Here is a 15,687-nt window from a genome sequence, read left to right on the forward strand (position 1 = left end):
TAAAGTATATACTTTTACTCTCAGAACATGGAGATGCCTAAACATATTCAAGAATCCACGCATAATCTAGCATGACTATCTCATCGATATGACGATATGACTATTACGCATCAAGTATATAAAATGGTGAAAACGAAAATCGCTTATACACTGCATGTCACGTAATTTCAAAGTATTGGACTACATTTGTCATGCATTATATATTTACTTAGGACAAATGTAAATACACAATCTTTACATATCCTACTAAATACGAAATTTAAACATACATGTGGCTGATAAAAGTTATGAGCCATTGATTTCAAATAAAATTGCGTTTCGTTCTCTTACACTTGGTGTCAATCTTCCTGGTTCTTTGTAATCTTTAATTCTTCTCATAATCCGCCCGGATTTAACACTGACTTAACTCGTCAATAACACACTGTTTATTAATTACTATTTATTTGATTTATCAATATTTATTTTCTGTTTCATTCCGTATGTGAAATACATCCAAGTTTGCCTGTCAGTCATAAACTAGTTTAAATTTTATATTTCGTTCTTACTGGTCTGAAGGATGCAGGTCGAAAATACCTTATTTAAATCCCAAACAATTCCTGAAACAAGACATTTATGAAAGGAGAATATTCTGTTTAACAGACAATTGTGTCTCTGTGTGTGTGGGGGTGGGGGGGGGGGGAAGCTCAAGCACGACAACATCGTGTTTAAACTCTGTGATATTAGACTTCACAGTACAAACTGTTCTCGCAAGTAAAGTTCTGCCAACTTCCCCACATGAATCAGAGGTGAAGGACGAATGATTTCAGATTGTTTTGCGAAATCGTCACGGAGAACATACGTCATGCCCTAGGATCGAACTCACAGCTATTATTATGATCATTTAATGTTTTTGCAGGGAAAATTATATTATTGGAATTATAACAGTGCCAAAGTTCAAGTACGCTATTGTATCATATGAAAAGTAAGCTTTTGTCGGAAAACTTTTTTTTCCAATTATGATATGCAGTATCAATTTAGGTTATACCAGAGTTATTTTCCTCAAAGCTATCACGACTGTATCATAGCTGCGTTGTGCGTTAATCGAAACTTTAATTGAAATTAGCTCAATTAAGTTTATATTTGTTTCTAGAACCATGTATTCCGTTCCGTGTCATTGAACACTTTAGGTTTATTTTATATGATGGTAGAGGATCGTAGGTGAGACGGTATTACGATGACAAAATTAGCTTTTTGTAAAGCTAGTCAGCGGCCCGTTTATTATGTTATGTTCAACTTGATTATAACCGAGAAGGAATACGACACTGATATACCAACTTTCAAATAAGCAAAAATTTTCATTTATCTTTGTCATCACAGAAAGCAAGGCAGAAAGCAAGGTAGAAACGGCCTCCATTATATTCGAAAGCTTCCGTATTCACCGTTGATTTTAAACGAAAAACCTATCGTAATACTACGGTGTTCCGTTAGGGCCAGCGCCTGCTCACTGCAAACGCGAAGCGTGAAGGTACGACAGTACGATGGCGAAGCACGACAGTACGATGGCGATAACACGACACTACAATGGTGAAGCGCGACAGTACGATGGCGAAACGCGACAGTACGACGGACTGTCACCATCGTACTGTCGCGCTTAGCCATCGTATTGTCGCGCTTCACCATTGCAGTGTCACCATCGTACTGTCGCGCTTCGCCATCGCACTGTCGCGCTTCACCATCGTAGTGTCACCATCGTACTGTCGTGCTTCGCCATCGTACTGTCGCGCTTCGCCATCGCACATTTGCGCTTCACCATCGTACTGTTGCCTTCCTGTCAACCATGCGCAAAATAATTCACTTAGTCTGCATGACGTCAGACGGAGGGACGTGCTCGGCCGATGATATTCGTTCAACAACACCCTACCGGTTAATATTCTTTTTTGTTATACCTCAAGTAAACAATGTAAAATAGCCATAAACCAACGGAGAATATTTTTAAATAGTACATTTCAAACAATATTAAGGTATGATATTTTTGAATAGCATTATGACAGATGATATTAATTTGAGTGACTCACTGCCGGGGGATTTTCATTTGTATAACACCCGGGTGATATTCGTTTGAATAACAGCTGCCGGGTGATATTCGTTTAAAAAACATCAGGTCTGGTGATATTCATTTTAACTATAATACCGGTGCCGAAAAACGTCCCAATTATTTGATCATTGGACAGAAAAGACAATACTATACAACACAAAGTTTAATTAAAGTCGGTCTATAAAGAGAGAAAAGATGGTGAAGCCCGACAGTACGATGGTGACAGTACGATACTGAAGCGCGACAGTGTGTTGGCAAAGCGCGACAGTACGATGGTGACATTACGATGGTGAAGCGCGGCAGAACGATGGCGAAGCGCGACAGTACGATGGTGAAGCGCGACAGAACGATGGCGAAGCGCGACAGTGCGATGGTGACACTACGATGGTGAAGCGCGACAGTCTGATGGTGACACTACGATGGTGAAGCGCGACAGTGCGATGGTGACACTACGATGGTGAAGCGCGACAGTGCGATGGCGAAGCGCGACACTATTGTGGTGAAGCGCGACGGTACGATGGCGAAGCGCAACAGTACGACGGACTGTCACCATTTTACTGTCGCGCTTCGCCATCGTACTGTCGTATTATTATCGCCATCGTACTGTCGTGCTTCGCCGTCGTACCTTCGCGCTTCACAGGGAGCAGGCGCTGGCCCTAACGGAACACCGTATAATACAGACCCGTTGAGACTGGCCGAAAAAAAGTTCTTCTTTGAAAAACGGATTTCCAATTTATCACTTTTTTACCCAGTCAGAATTCTTGTTTCAACAGCCAATAACATTTATAAGAAGATCCTTTGGAAGCATAGAATTCAAATATGCACAATAATAACAGACTCGGAACAAAAAATTTAACAACGCTGAATCAAAGTACGGGGAGTCATTTTACGTCCACTTTAAGATTGCTGTTGTGATAGTTAATAAAAGTCTCAGTATAACCTTTGAACAAAACAGTACTGAATTCCTTAATTTTGGAAATGAATATTTGAAAGTACATGCATCCTTTTATTGGCTGCAGTAACTGTTTCACAGCTCTCGAAGAAATAATTGGATTCTTCATGTGCTAGTTTTGTATGTTTGTTACATTTGTGTTTTTCGATTATTTCGATCATAGTTTTTTCGTGCAAATATATACAAAGTTTATGCCGGGGTGTGAACATTTCCATGAGGAGTGAAGAAATGGGTACGTTTGTTTTATTCCTTACACCCCAACTAAATATAGACTTTGACAGCAAGGCACTGATTGGCTGGGGAAAGTGTCCTCTGAACGTAACCCTTTATCGGCTTTCGCTTTCATCTGACACAAAGAACCAAGCGAGCCGCATTCTAGATTTTATTTAAAAAAAAAAAAATAATAACTAACCTTGTAGAGAAATTATGTCATGAATATTTCATGGCTGGTTTCACGTGTGTAATAAAAAGAGAAGCTATTCACTTTTGTGGTGGTGGTGTGGCGCAGGTTTAAATGTTCGGAAGTTTTGCTAGTCTTTCATAGATTATGTATGTATTCTTAAACTTGGGCAGCTGTTCCGTGTGAGAAAAACATGCAAATGTATGTGAATTTGTTTGTGGGATAAATAGGAGTCCAAATTAGAGGCTACATATTTCTGAAGATAGATGGCTGATACATAAAGATAGTGTTTGCGGTGATATTCATCACCTCCAGGGTAGTTATCAAAATTAAACGTCAATATCAAAGTGGTATAGAGGATATTTTTAGGTTTCAAGTGCAAGTTTGCCCCATATTGCGCAATCGTAGCATTGAACTTTTGTACAGTTTAGTGTCAGGCGTTACCGGAAACCTGTGATTCGTGCGATTTATCATACAGTAGAGATGACAACGTAGATGTGAATCTCTTCAAAAGGGAACGACATAAAGATATAAATATACGGCAGTAAACTGGAGAACACCATTTTCTAAAAAGAAACCCATTTTTTTTAAATTTATAGATTTATGATGAGACAGATAGATGTTTATACAAACAATAAAAGTTCATTCAAAAACAGAAAACAGTGGAGCTGATCACCTTGCTATTAACGTGATACAATCAACTTTCGTCCACGTACAAATTTATATTCCATAAAAAAATCCAGTTTACCCAAAAAGAATGTTCGCAGATTTACACTAAGTTCATAAAACATTTACACGTTCATAAAAATTACTAGTACGAGAATAAAAAAAAACAGGCTCTTTATTTTACTTCCAATGAGAAATTTTTCAGTCCACATGAGCCGACATTCACAAAATTTAATAATTCGACACACTTTGACAAGATGCGCAAGTACGTTAAGTGTCCTACAACCGTAAAACGTTCACAAGTAGATTCCAATTTAAACATTCACAAGGATATATATGTAGGTCGCCGCTCACCAAGAACCGGTTATCACGAGGCACTTTGTAGGTCAATCGTAAAACACATTCAGTTCAATTAAGCGTTCATCTGTTAAAATATATCTAAATAATGTAAATAGTCAGTTCATGCGAAGTTCAGCTTTTAATAGTCTAGAGCTTTCCTGTAAGAAAGTCTTTGAACTGTAAACGACTTTCTGTGAGCAACGTTTCACACACTACGTCACATTTGTTGTGAAGCTATTTGACGACTACTATATACTGGTCTCTTATTCTTTAATTATTCGTACATTTATCAGTAATAACTTTCGTCCTTAAAATAGAAGAGATAACTAAATCCGTCTTTTACATCTTGGAAAAGGTTAAGTAACAGTGGACGAATATAATTTCATACTCACACTTGTGAAACGATTAACGCTTTTGAAATCTGTTTAATCAAATATTCAATATGAAACTATGAAACAATGAAAATTTTCCTAAAACCTATAAGGCAATTAAATTACAGTTATGGAATTGATAATGTACAAATAAACATTTGGTAAATCCAAATAAAAATGGCAACATGGGTAATCACACAGAACACTTTACTTTGTACATGTTTGTTTTCTCTTTAATCATAGCACAGTCTGTTGACCTTGTCGTGTGGTTATCGTCTGGCAGCTCGACACTTCCCGACAAGTGCTTGGCGGAGTCCTTTTATTGTCGGTCTTTGCAATTTGACTATTTTCACAATTTTCTTTCTGGGAGTCTGTGGAATCAGAGAAAAATTCTGGCTTATCCAATATGGCTGCCCGTTGTTTGTTTTTCTGTTTGAATCTCCCAGACCTCGATATTGACATCGTGTGACGTAATCGCGCGTTCTTTTCCTTTTCCGTCTCACCAAGCGTTCCTTCGTCTTTGAAAGATTCTGATCGGATTAACTCGGATCTTGTCCGCTTATCGTCCTTTTTCGAAGAAGTTTTCTTGCTCCAAAACTTGAGCCACGACATTGTCTCTATTTACTTTTTTGATTGTCTGTCAGTACGGTCTTAAAAGTATGTCTGCCTTTACATGTTTATTTCTGATCTTCACGGCTGCAATAAAAGAATAAATATTTGACATTAATCATGTATAAAGAACATCAGAAAATGTCTGAATACTTAAACAGACAGTCGTAAAATAGTGCCAAATGCTTATATTTGTAAATATACACAAATTTATAGCCTTAAGAAATCGATGTTAAAACAAAATGTCTACATATATATATACCTGTACTGATAAGCTTTGGGAGATTAACGTATCCTTATGGTTACTTAAACATCCTTCCTTTAAATTTTCTCAAGAAGTCCCATTAATTGCACAACTAGTGTCCCTACCTGACCCAATCTTACTGTTTTAACAAGTAAGATATAACAGGTATACATGTACTTATAAACACTCAGGCCCGAAGAAAAGTGCTTGTTTGTCTAAGTTATATTTACTTTTGACAAACAAACGGTAGGCAGGTATAACTGGCGACAGATAAGGGAAAATGAAATCAGATTGATTGCTTGAAAACGAGGGTATGTCGAAGTTTTATAACAATGTATTTGATAATAAAGAAAGTTACAAGTTAAAACGTTAAAACGTTCTCAGATTTAGAAAATGTTTCTGTGATTCTCTGAACAAGAAAAGGTCCCATTTGCATTAAATATACTTGTAAATCCTTGTGCTGCCTTTACTTCTAATTTACTCTTAAATCTATATATATTATCTGAACTTATAGACGATAATGCTCATTTCATTTTAATTCAAAATACTATTTGTATCAATTCGAGTTAAATGCAAGTTTGTTCTGGTTCACTTAATTTGAAATTAAATTTTTGCTTATTCTACTTTGTTCCTATTAATACTGTCGTTATTTACTTCTGTAAAGGTATTTACATGTTCCCTTTATATTTCCCGTATAGCACTGACATGACATGACAGATAATTATCTTTTATCTTTGTTTATTATTGTATTTGCATTAATACCAGTATTTAAACTTTTATGTCGAGACTGATAAGAACAGGTACTGATAAAAGTCCAGAAGGTTAAATTCCCCTACATCTAGCATTTTCGCGACGACTACTAGTTTTCCAATATCTTTAAAAGAAGGAAGGTAATGTTACGTAATAAAGACATATCGTACTGAATGCTAACATATACTTTACAAGTAAGGTTTAGCATATATATTACCTATGAATAATTCAGTTTATTTCCAAATCCAGTAATTTGGGTAATGTATTTTCACTACTCTTTCAGCATGAACAATTTATCTTGGAAAACACTAATTTCAACTAAAAACTAAATCAGTGTGTCCTATGCGACGCTACAGTGACTTACTTCAACAGACTTAGTTCTATATAAGTCCAAATAATAATAAAAGATCACTGTGCAATGTGTTAAGTAATAAGTGAGTCACCGGTCTGAAACAAAGCAAATTGTATAATGTTTTAAAAGTTAATGTATACATGATGCACATATCGCTTCAAAGTGTAAATATATAAGCGTTATTGTGTGATATGTAAATGGCCATGGTCTTGTTTATCACAATTTATACGGTAACGAATTTGTGTCATTCCATCTCTATTTAATTCGTTGCGAAATAACGCTTGCGAAAATAACAAAGCGGTTATACAGTAAAGCATCGGACATTAAAAGTACTAAAAAAGTAGTACAAAAACTAGTCTCGCTAAATAACAAAAAGATTATTTGAAAAAGGAACCTGACGAAAACAGAAAGGACGACTTTATGGAAAAAAAAGACAGCATTTTTTGGAGGCAGGAAGTAACAAAATATAACTCGACAGAAGTCTCGTGTTGCTTCGACTTTATTATTCTGTTCTGGGAATTTCAGCGTACTTTAGCGTGGCTAGACTTTATTATTCTGTTACTTTAGCGTGGCTAGACTTTATTCTTCTATTCTGGGAATGTCAGCGTACTTTAGCGTGGCTAGACTTTATTACTCTGTTCTGGGAATGTCAGCGTACTTTAGCGTGACTAGACTTTATTATTCTGTTCTGGGAATGTCAGCGTACTTTAGCGTGGCTAGACTTTATTATTCTGTTCTGGGAATGTCAGCGTACTTTAGCGTGGCTAGACTTTATTATTCTGTTCTGGGAATGTCAGCGTACTTTAGCGTGACTAGACTTTATTATTCTGTTCTGGGAATGTCAGCGTACTTTAGCGTGGTTAGACTTTATTATTCTGTTCTGGGAATGTCAGCGTACTCAGTTTGCGTGGCTAGACTTTATTATTCTGTTCTGGGAATGTCAGCGTACTTTAGCGTGGCTAGACTTTATTATTCTGTTCTGAGAATGTCAGCGTACTTTAGCGTGGCGTTAGTTCGTCATTTCCCAAATTGAATCGTTTTCTTTCCTTCGTATATTTTTTCTATCTACTTCCCCCATTGAATTACCGAAACGTCGACATGGCACATATCGGCCACTATACTTTGAAAAATCATTATGATAAGCTGTTATACTGTCTAATGCGACACACGCTTCAATATTTTTCCATGAAGAATAATCCGCGAAGATTTATACCAAAAAAGATTACAAAACGAGTGAAAAACTACAAACTTCAATATGACAGGACTTTGATGTTTATAATGGAGGAAGTTTTAATAGGTACGCGTAATCGCCAATGCGTACAGTTTTATGTGAATGATGAATATAGTCGAGGTGTGAACAATTGCAGTTTGAAAATTATAAATGATGACTGCAGTCACTTTAAACTTTCTATCTCGTTAATTATTCATACTTTTGAACAGCTTTCAACCGTGAAATATATACAAGATCTTTCAAACCTGCTTCAAATAAAATCATACTCTTGATTAACCATCAGTATAATTATTTATCTCCAGTTCATACACTTTTTCATGGGCATTTTGCAAGTAAAACAGAAGACAGTTAAAAACCTGATTTAGCTTTCCTAACTGTCAACAACTTCCACACATGCAGTAGAGACGTATGATTTTATACATTATTTGAATGGCTTGCCGATGAATAGTCAAAGCTATTGCCCGAGGGCCAATAGTTTTGACTATTGAGTGGTAAGCCATTAATAAAGAGTTTAAATACATGACATCAGAGATTAATTTTGAATTAAATGTTGTGTGTTGAATATAGACCGGACATATAGCATAATTCATGGACCGGCGATTTTTATGTAAGTTACTTTAAACGTTATGTCATGACCGGCAGGACGCATTTAAGTATACTAATGTTGGGGACTACTTTGCTCCTGCTTAGTCAATATATTCGTTTACTTGTAAAAAATATACATATTTCTTATAATATCTATATTTCTAAGATAGGGAGTGTTTTTGTTTAAATCTGAACTTAATTTTCAAACAAACAATTTCGTCCCGTTAGTAAATGTATATAGACAAGTACCCTAGTATGTTTATCATTGATGTATATAGACAAGTACCCTAGTATGTTTATCATTGATGTATATAGACAAGTACCCTAGTATGTTTATCATTGATGTATATAGACAAGTACCCTAGTATGTTTATCATTGAGTACAGAGTATACTTCAGATGGTTTGGTGAATATCAGAAGTAAAAATAGATTCCGTGGTCTCTCTAAAAAACTATATATACATGTCATCGATGTATCGACCATATTGTATTTGTAAACTTCCGTTAAATAACAATAGCAGACATATAGGTATGATCAAGTCCTTGTTCTTTTTATCTCTTATTCTTTAATTATTTGTACCTTTAATGAACAATAGTGTTAATGCTACCAATCAATAGTTAAGCACTACAATGTCTCCTTTTATCAGCAAAGTTGATCGTTTTGTTCGACATTCTGTCTAATGCGCTTAACTGACACTTTAAACAATATATTCAAAATAAAGAAATCGGAATTAATCCAGCGTTTGTTTGCATTTGTTTAACTTGAAAGCAAAAGAGGCATTATTTCTGTTTCGATAATGTACACATATGATAGTTTCGCTCTCACTTTCCCGTTTGCGTAAATTAACTTATATCCGCTTAAATGTTGCAATTTTGACCCGAAACTAAATATGGTTTTGAAAAAGTTGGATCAGATGTATTCAGTTATGAATCCAAAATAAATATGATATGATATAGCTCTTATTTTGTCTCTGACAGAGTGGCGCAAATATGACATAAAGTAGACGTATTTATGGTCATTTTATGCCTGAACAAGAAAAACATTGTTGATGTCCAGCGACAATACGGCCACCTAGTAATAAAACATCTAAATATAAAATTAGGGGAGTTATTTTTATCTCTTCCGTTTGCACTTGTTTCACTTTTATTTACAAGCTACTGATCAAAATGTGTGATAATCATTTCGTAACGTTGTGTAACATTATGAGATGCAGTTTTTAAACCATTTATTCCATGCTCCATCCACAAGCTCTCTTGGCAGAAACTCAGTATTTCTTCGTACATGTGACACTCTTCATTCAATCCAGATGACAGAGACACTATATGTACTTGTTCCTGAATGTAACACTCTTCATTCAATCCAGATGACAGAGTAATTCCATGATTATATACATTTCCCTCTGAATGTAACACTCTTCATTCATTCAAGATGACCACTCTTCATTCACTCCAGATGACAGAGACACTCACTATATATATTTCTTCCTGAACGTAATGCTCTTTATTCATTCAAAATGACCACTCTTCATTCACTCCAGATGAAAGAGACATTTACTCTCTATATATATTTCTTCCTGAATGTAACACTCTTCATTCATTCAAGATGACAGAGACACTCACCATATATATATTTCTTCGTGAATGTAACACTCTTCATTCATTCAAGATGACCACTCTTCATTCACTCCAGATGACAGAGACACTCACTATATATATTTCTTCCAGAATGTAAAACTCTTTATTCACTCCAGATGACAGAGACACTCTCTCTATATATTTCGTCCTGAATGTAACACTTTTCATTCATTCCAGATGACAGAGACATTCAAAATATATATTTCTCCCTGAATGTAACACTCTTCATTCACTCAAGATGACAGAGACACTTACTATATATATTTCTTCCTGAATGTAACACTCATTCCAGATGACAGAGACATTCAAAATGTCTTCCTACCTGCAACACTTAAACTGTTCACTCCAGGTGCCGGCGGCAGTAGTTGGCACAATCTCCTAAAAGGAAAACACTAACACTCATCACTCAGCCAATGTGAAGTAACAGTCGTAACTAAGAGCAACACTTGAAATCTTCTAGTCAAGAGTGACTGTAGAAGCAACACTAGCTCTTCCTGACTGCATCGTTCAGTTAGGGCAAAAGTGACACTATAACATCAGCACACACTATCTCTTCCTGACTGCAAAGCTTCTATTTAATCATTCTGCCAGGGTGACACTACAGCAGCACCACTCATTATCACGTCCTGGCTGCCACGCTTCTGTTTAACCATTCAGCCAGGGTGAAAGTGACACTATTGCAGGACCATTTACTATCTCTTCCTGGCTGCTAAGCTTCTATTTAACCATTCAGCCAGGGTGAAAGTGACACTATGAAGGCGCCACTCACAATCTCTTCCTGTCTACAGAGCTACTATTTAACCATTCAGCCAGGGCGAAAGTGACACTTTAGCAGCACCACTCACTATCTCTTCTTGGCTGAAACGCTTCTATTTAACCATTCAGTCAGGGTGAAAGTGACACTATAGCGGGACCACTCACTATCTCTTTCTGGCTGCAACGCTTCTATTTAACCATTCAGCCAGAGTGAAAGGGACACTATAGCAGGACCACTCACTATCTCTTTCTGGCTGCAACGCTTCTATTTAACCATTCATCCAGGGTGAAAGTGACACTATAGCAGGACCACTCACTATCTCTTTCTGGCTGCAACGCTTCTATTTAACCATTCAGCCAGGGTGAAAGGGACACTATAGCAGCACCACTCACTATCTCTTTCTGGCTGCAACGCTTCTATTTAACCATTCAGCCAGGGTGAAAGTGACACTATAGCAGCACCACTCACTATCTCATCCTGGCTGCTAAGCTTCTATTTAATCATTCAGCCAGGGTGATAGTGACTCTATATCAGGACCACTCACTATCTCTTTCTGTCTGCCACGCTTCTATTTAATCATTCAGCCAGGGTGAAAGTGACACTATAGCAGGACCACTCACTATCTCTCCTGTCTGCCACGCTTCTATTTAATCATTCAGCCAGGGTGAAAGTGACACTATAGCAGCACCACTCACTATCTCATCCTGGCTGCTACGCTTCTATTTAATCATTCAGCCAGGGTGAAAGTGACACTATAGCAGCACCACTCACTATCTCATCCTGGCTGCTAAGCTTCTATTTAACCATTCAGCCAGGGTGAAAGTGACACTATAGCAGCACCACTCACTATCTCATCCTGGCTGCTAAGCTTCTATTTAACCATTCAGCCAGGGTGAAAGTGACACTATAGCAGGACCACTCACTATCTCTCCTGTCTGCAGCGCTTCTATTTAATCATTCAGCCAGGGTGAAAGTGACACTATAGCAGGACCACTCAATATCTCTTCCTGGCTGCTACGCTTCTATTTAATCATTCAGCCAGGGTGAAAGTGACACTATAGCAGGACCACTCAATATCTCTTCCTGTCTGCCACGCTTCTATTTAATCATTCAGCCAGGGTGAAAGTGACACTATAGCAGGACCACTCAATATCTCTTCCTGTCTGCAACGCTTCTATTTAATCATTCAGCCAGGGTGAAAGTGACGCTATAGCAGGACCACTCAATATCTCTCCTGTCTGCAGCGCTTCTATCTCTCCTGTCTGAAACGCTTTTATTTAATCATTCAGCCAGGGTGAATGTGACACTAAAGCAGCACCACTCACTATCTCTTCCTGGTTGCACCGCTTCTATTTAACCATTCAGCTAGTTTAAAGGCGACACTTTGGCAGCACCACCCACTATCTCTTCCTGGCTGCAACTATTCTATTTGATCAATAAGCCAGGATGAAAGTGACACTATAGCAGTACCGCTCACTATCCCTTCCTGGCTGGAACACGTACAGTCTTACAAAGTAAACAGCTTGCATCGCTCACAACTCTCTTGTAAGAAACAAAGAAGGAAAAGAAAAGAAAAAAAGAAAACATTTTACAATGACATAAAGGAAAAATGAGATGTTGTAAAGGAGCACCCGGAGGCACACATGCGAACTACATCGGAAAAATTAACTGAATGTTAATGTTTTCAAAATAATATCAAATTTACTCATTCAGTAATATACATTTTCACATTATGGTAATTTACATTTATACGAAACGAGACGGTTTTGTTACTGTTGATAATTTTCGTGTAAACCATTCATAAAGCCTACAAAATATTACGCATAAAAACACATTGCTACGAGCAGGATAGCCGAACTCAGTCACTTTGATAAATTAGCAACAAAGTGTATTCTTCATTGTTCCAAGCGAAATCAGTTTCATCTATTTTAACAGAACCATTTTCAAAATTATGTTCGTTTAAAGCCGTACCAATTCAGTCTTACATCATAGAGCGGCTTTTCCGCTTTTTTGGTGGTAGGTGGTGGCTGCAGATTTTCAGGCGTGTGCACATGAAAAAAAACCCACATTCAAAAGCCGGGTGCCCAACCCATATTAGTGTCGGGCGAGTGACTGAATGCTAGCAATAACGGAAGCTCCGTTTCTTCAGTCTTGAAAGAGTGCATAAGCTTTGTACATAAGGTGCACGGAACTGCAGGGGAGATTTATTATAAAACACTGCTGACAGCATGTTAGTGCATGTACGTGCATATATACAAGTATATTATAAGCAAGGTTATGATAAATAAAACTTATTTGAACAGTATTTTTTGTTGTTTAAAGTGGGGTTTACATTTCATAAAAGGTCGGTAGGGGTAAAAGGAAGAAACATTATTATATATATGGATTGAGATTTGAAAATATAGTAGTAGAAGTAGAAGTTTAACAATTTCACAGTATACTGGTATACTGAAAAAACTACATATAAACGATTTTACCACCGGTCCCGGAAATAATAGTTAAGTGGTTAACCATTTTTTTAATGTATTTTACACCGATTTAATACGTTTTCTTTGTTTAATCACAACTAAAACATACTAAAAATCTATTTTGAAACTATCCTGTGCTTTAATATCTAATTTTTGTAATTTAAGAAAAAGCTGATACTCACAATTTTATATTCCATAAAAAGTAATGTTGTCCGCTACATAATCAGTTTTAAAAGCTTTATTCTAAAAAAACACGATATTAGTATAAGTAATGTAAATCCTTATACCCGTATCGGAGTGTATAACAAAGTTCTAAATATGGATTTATACACACCTGAATGTGAATAAAGCGCTGTAACGTAAGGGTGGAAGGTAACATTCAATATACCTGCGTAACTGATCGACATAAATTTAGACCTAAGAAGGACATATTTTAATCTCTGCTGAAAACTGTAGATTATATCTGGTCCATTTGAAAAATAAAATACACAGACAAAAACGCCATATTTATACACAATTTTGAAACAAGTTACTGTTTCGTTATTTGGTACCAGAGACGGGCTGAATTGTACGAATGATTTACACTGATTATGATACGAGAGAGCTTTCTGGTTGGGTATCAGATATTGAATTCTCAAAATGTACTTCTAAACTGTATAAAACTGCAAGCCCTTGATTTCTAGAAGTCTTTCTTTTTCATTGATATGGTTTTATTTTCACAAAAATAGAGAATATCAAAGATGCGTTGACAGGTTTTCATACAGTTCCAGGATCGTTATGTGGGCATTCACAATATATTCCTGTAACAAAATAAACCCTAGACCACCCAAGATGTTTCTTCTCCCGTCTGATTTTACATATTGAATTGGAAACTGTAGATGTTATTAAGCTAAGATATATTTTATTCCAAAATACGCGCATTCCATCACTGGCTGCGTCAGAACTTGGTAACATGGAACATGAAACTTTTGCATTTGAGAGAGCATGCAAGAAATCGTACTCAACAAGGAAACATACTCCACGATTAATTAACGTAACGTCGCAAACCTTTTGGAAGCATTTCGAAAGTTATATAAACAGTTACCATAAGGACACTAAGGGCATGAAACCCTTATCGATCTGAAGCAATTTTAGAAAAAAAATGAACAAATGCAATCGAGTAAAAAAATTGATAACGGCTATATTTGACTACATAAGCATTAATAAAAGTATTTACAAAAAGACCAAATTATGGTATTACCTTGGTACAATCATAAAATAACTCCAGCAAGAATTATGTTGATGTTTTAGCACAATGTGAGACGTGTCTCCTGTTACGCAATATGAAATATATCTACAGCTAAAATGAATACTAGTATAACGATATTTTTCCTTATCAAAATGTGTAAATGTAAACAAAATCAGACACTGATCTGTCACTCATGTTTAATTATAAAGTTTACCATAACTTCATAGCTAATCATACATGAAATGATCGATCGATCACCACAGATGACAGACGCGATTACTTTTATTATCGATCCGTCTATCGCGTAAACTTCCTATAAGCCTCAAATTACCTTTTTTTGTCCAATGGTGGTATATTTATAATTTATATACGATGTTTACAAGCATTTAGTATAGTACAAACATGATTAACAGTACGTTTATGATATCCACATGGCCTTTTTGTGATAACCGATTTTTATTTTATTATAACAATTCAAAGAAATTGTACACATCGAACAACTCTTAATAATAATATCCATCAAGAAATACGGTGTTAAATATCAACATCAAGCTTAATACGATAATCCTCGGGACGGCTTCAACTGGACCCGGGATTAACGGACTGCCGTTTAGCAGTATACTACTTGAAATACCTGCAATATTACTGAAATTACTAACTGAACGTATAATTTCGAAGTGAATTATTAACTGAATGTACATTTTAGGAAACAACTGCTAATAGGAAACTTAACAATTACTGAAATCAAACCCTCTAATATTCTGTAACGGTTTTGACTTTTCTATATGCTAATTAGAAGTTTAGTAACTTTCACTTATTTCTGTACTTGCATGAATTAATTCCCTTTTATTCTGAACAATTTAATTACATTTGTTTCACAGCAAATCTAAAGTTTGTTGAAATTACACATTAATTCTTAAAGCAATTTAATGTATCTTTAAGTTGAAAGAGAGTAGTATGTATGATATGAGCATAACATTTATTGTTTATCAATATGTTAATATGCTAATTTTATACCAGTTTAATT

At 36.1% G+C, this 15,687-nt stretch overlaps 1 long non-coding RNA gene across 3 annotated transcripts; it reads right to left on the reverse strand.

Moving 5' to 3' along the window:
* Nucleotides 1-4,092: 4,092 nt before the first annotated feature.
* Nucleotides 4,093-14,985, reverse strand: LOC123559578 (uncharacterized). 3 transcript variants are annotated; one of them, XR_008372677.1, is made up of 2 exons: nucleotides 14,673-14,985; nucleotides 4,093-5,498 (listed from the first exon to the last, which is right to left on the reverse strand). It is a non-coding gene; the product is annotated as an uncharacterized LOC123559578 (long non-coding RNA). The 3 variants fall into 3 exon arrangements; XR_006687954.2 differs by lacking the exon at nucleotides 14,673-14,985 and adding an exon at nucleotides 13,615-14,565; XR_006687953.2 differs by lacking the exon at nucleotides 14,673-14,985 and adding an exon at nucleotides 5,674-6,616.
* Between the last annotated feature and the right edge of the window lie 702 nt (nucleotides 14,986-15,687).

Source organism: Mercenaria mercenaria, chromosome 10, assembly GCF_021730395.1.
Source record: "Mercenaria mercenaria strain notata chromosome 10, MADL_Memer_1, whole genome shotgun sequence".
NCBI classification, from domain to species: Eukaryota; Metazoa; Mollusca; class Bivalvia; order Venerida; family Veneridae; genus Mercenaria; species Mercenaria mercenaria.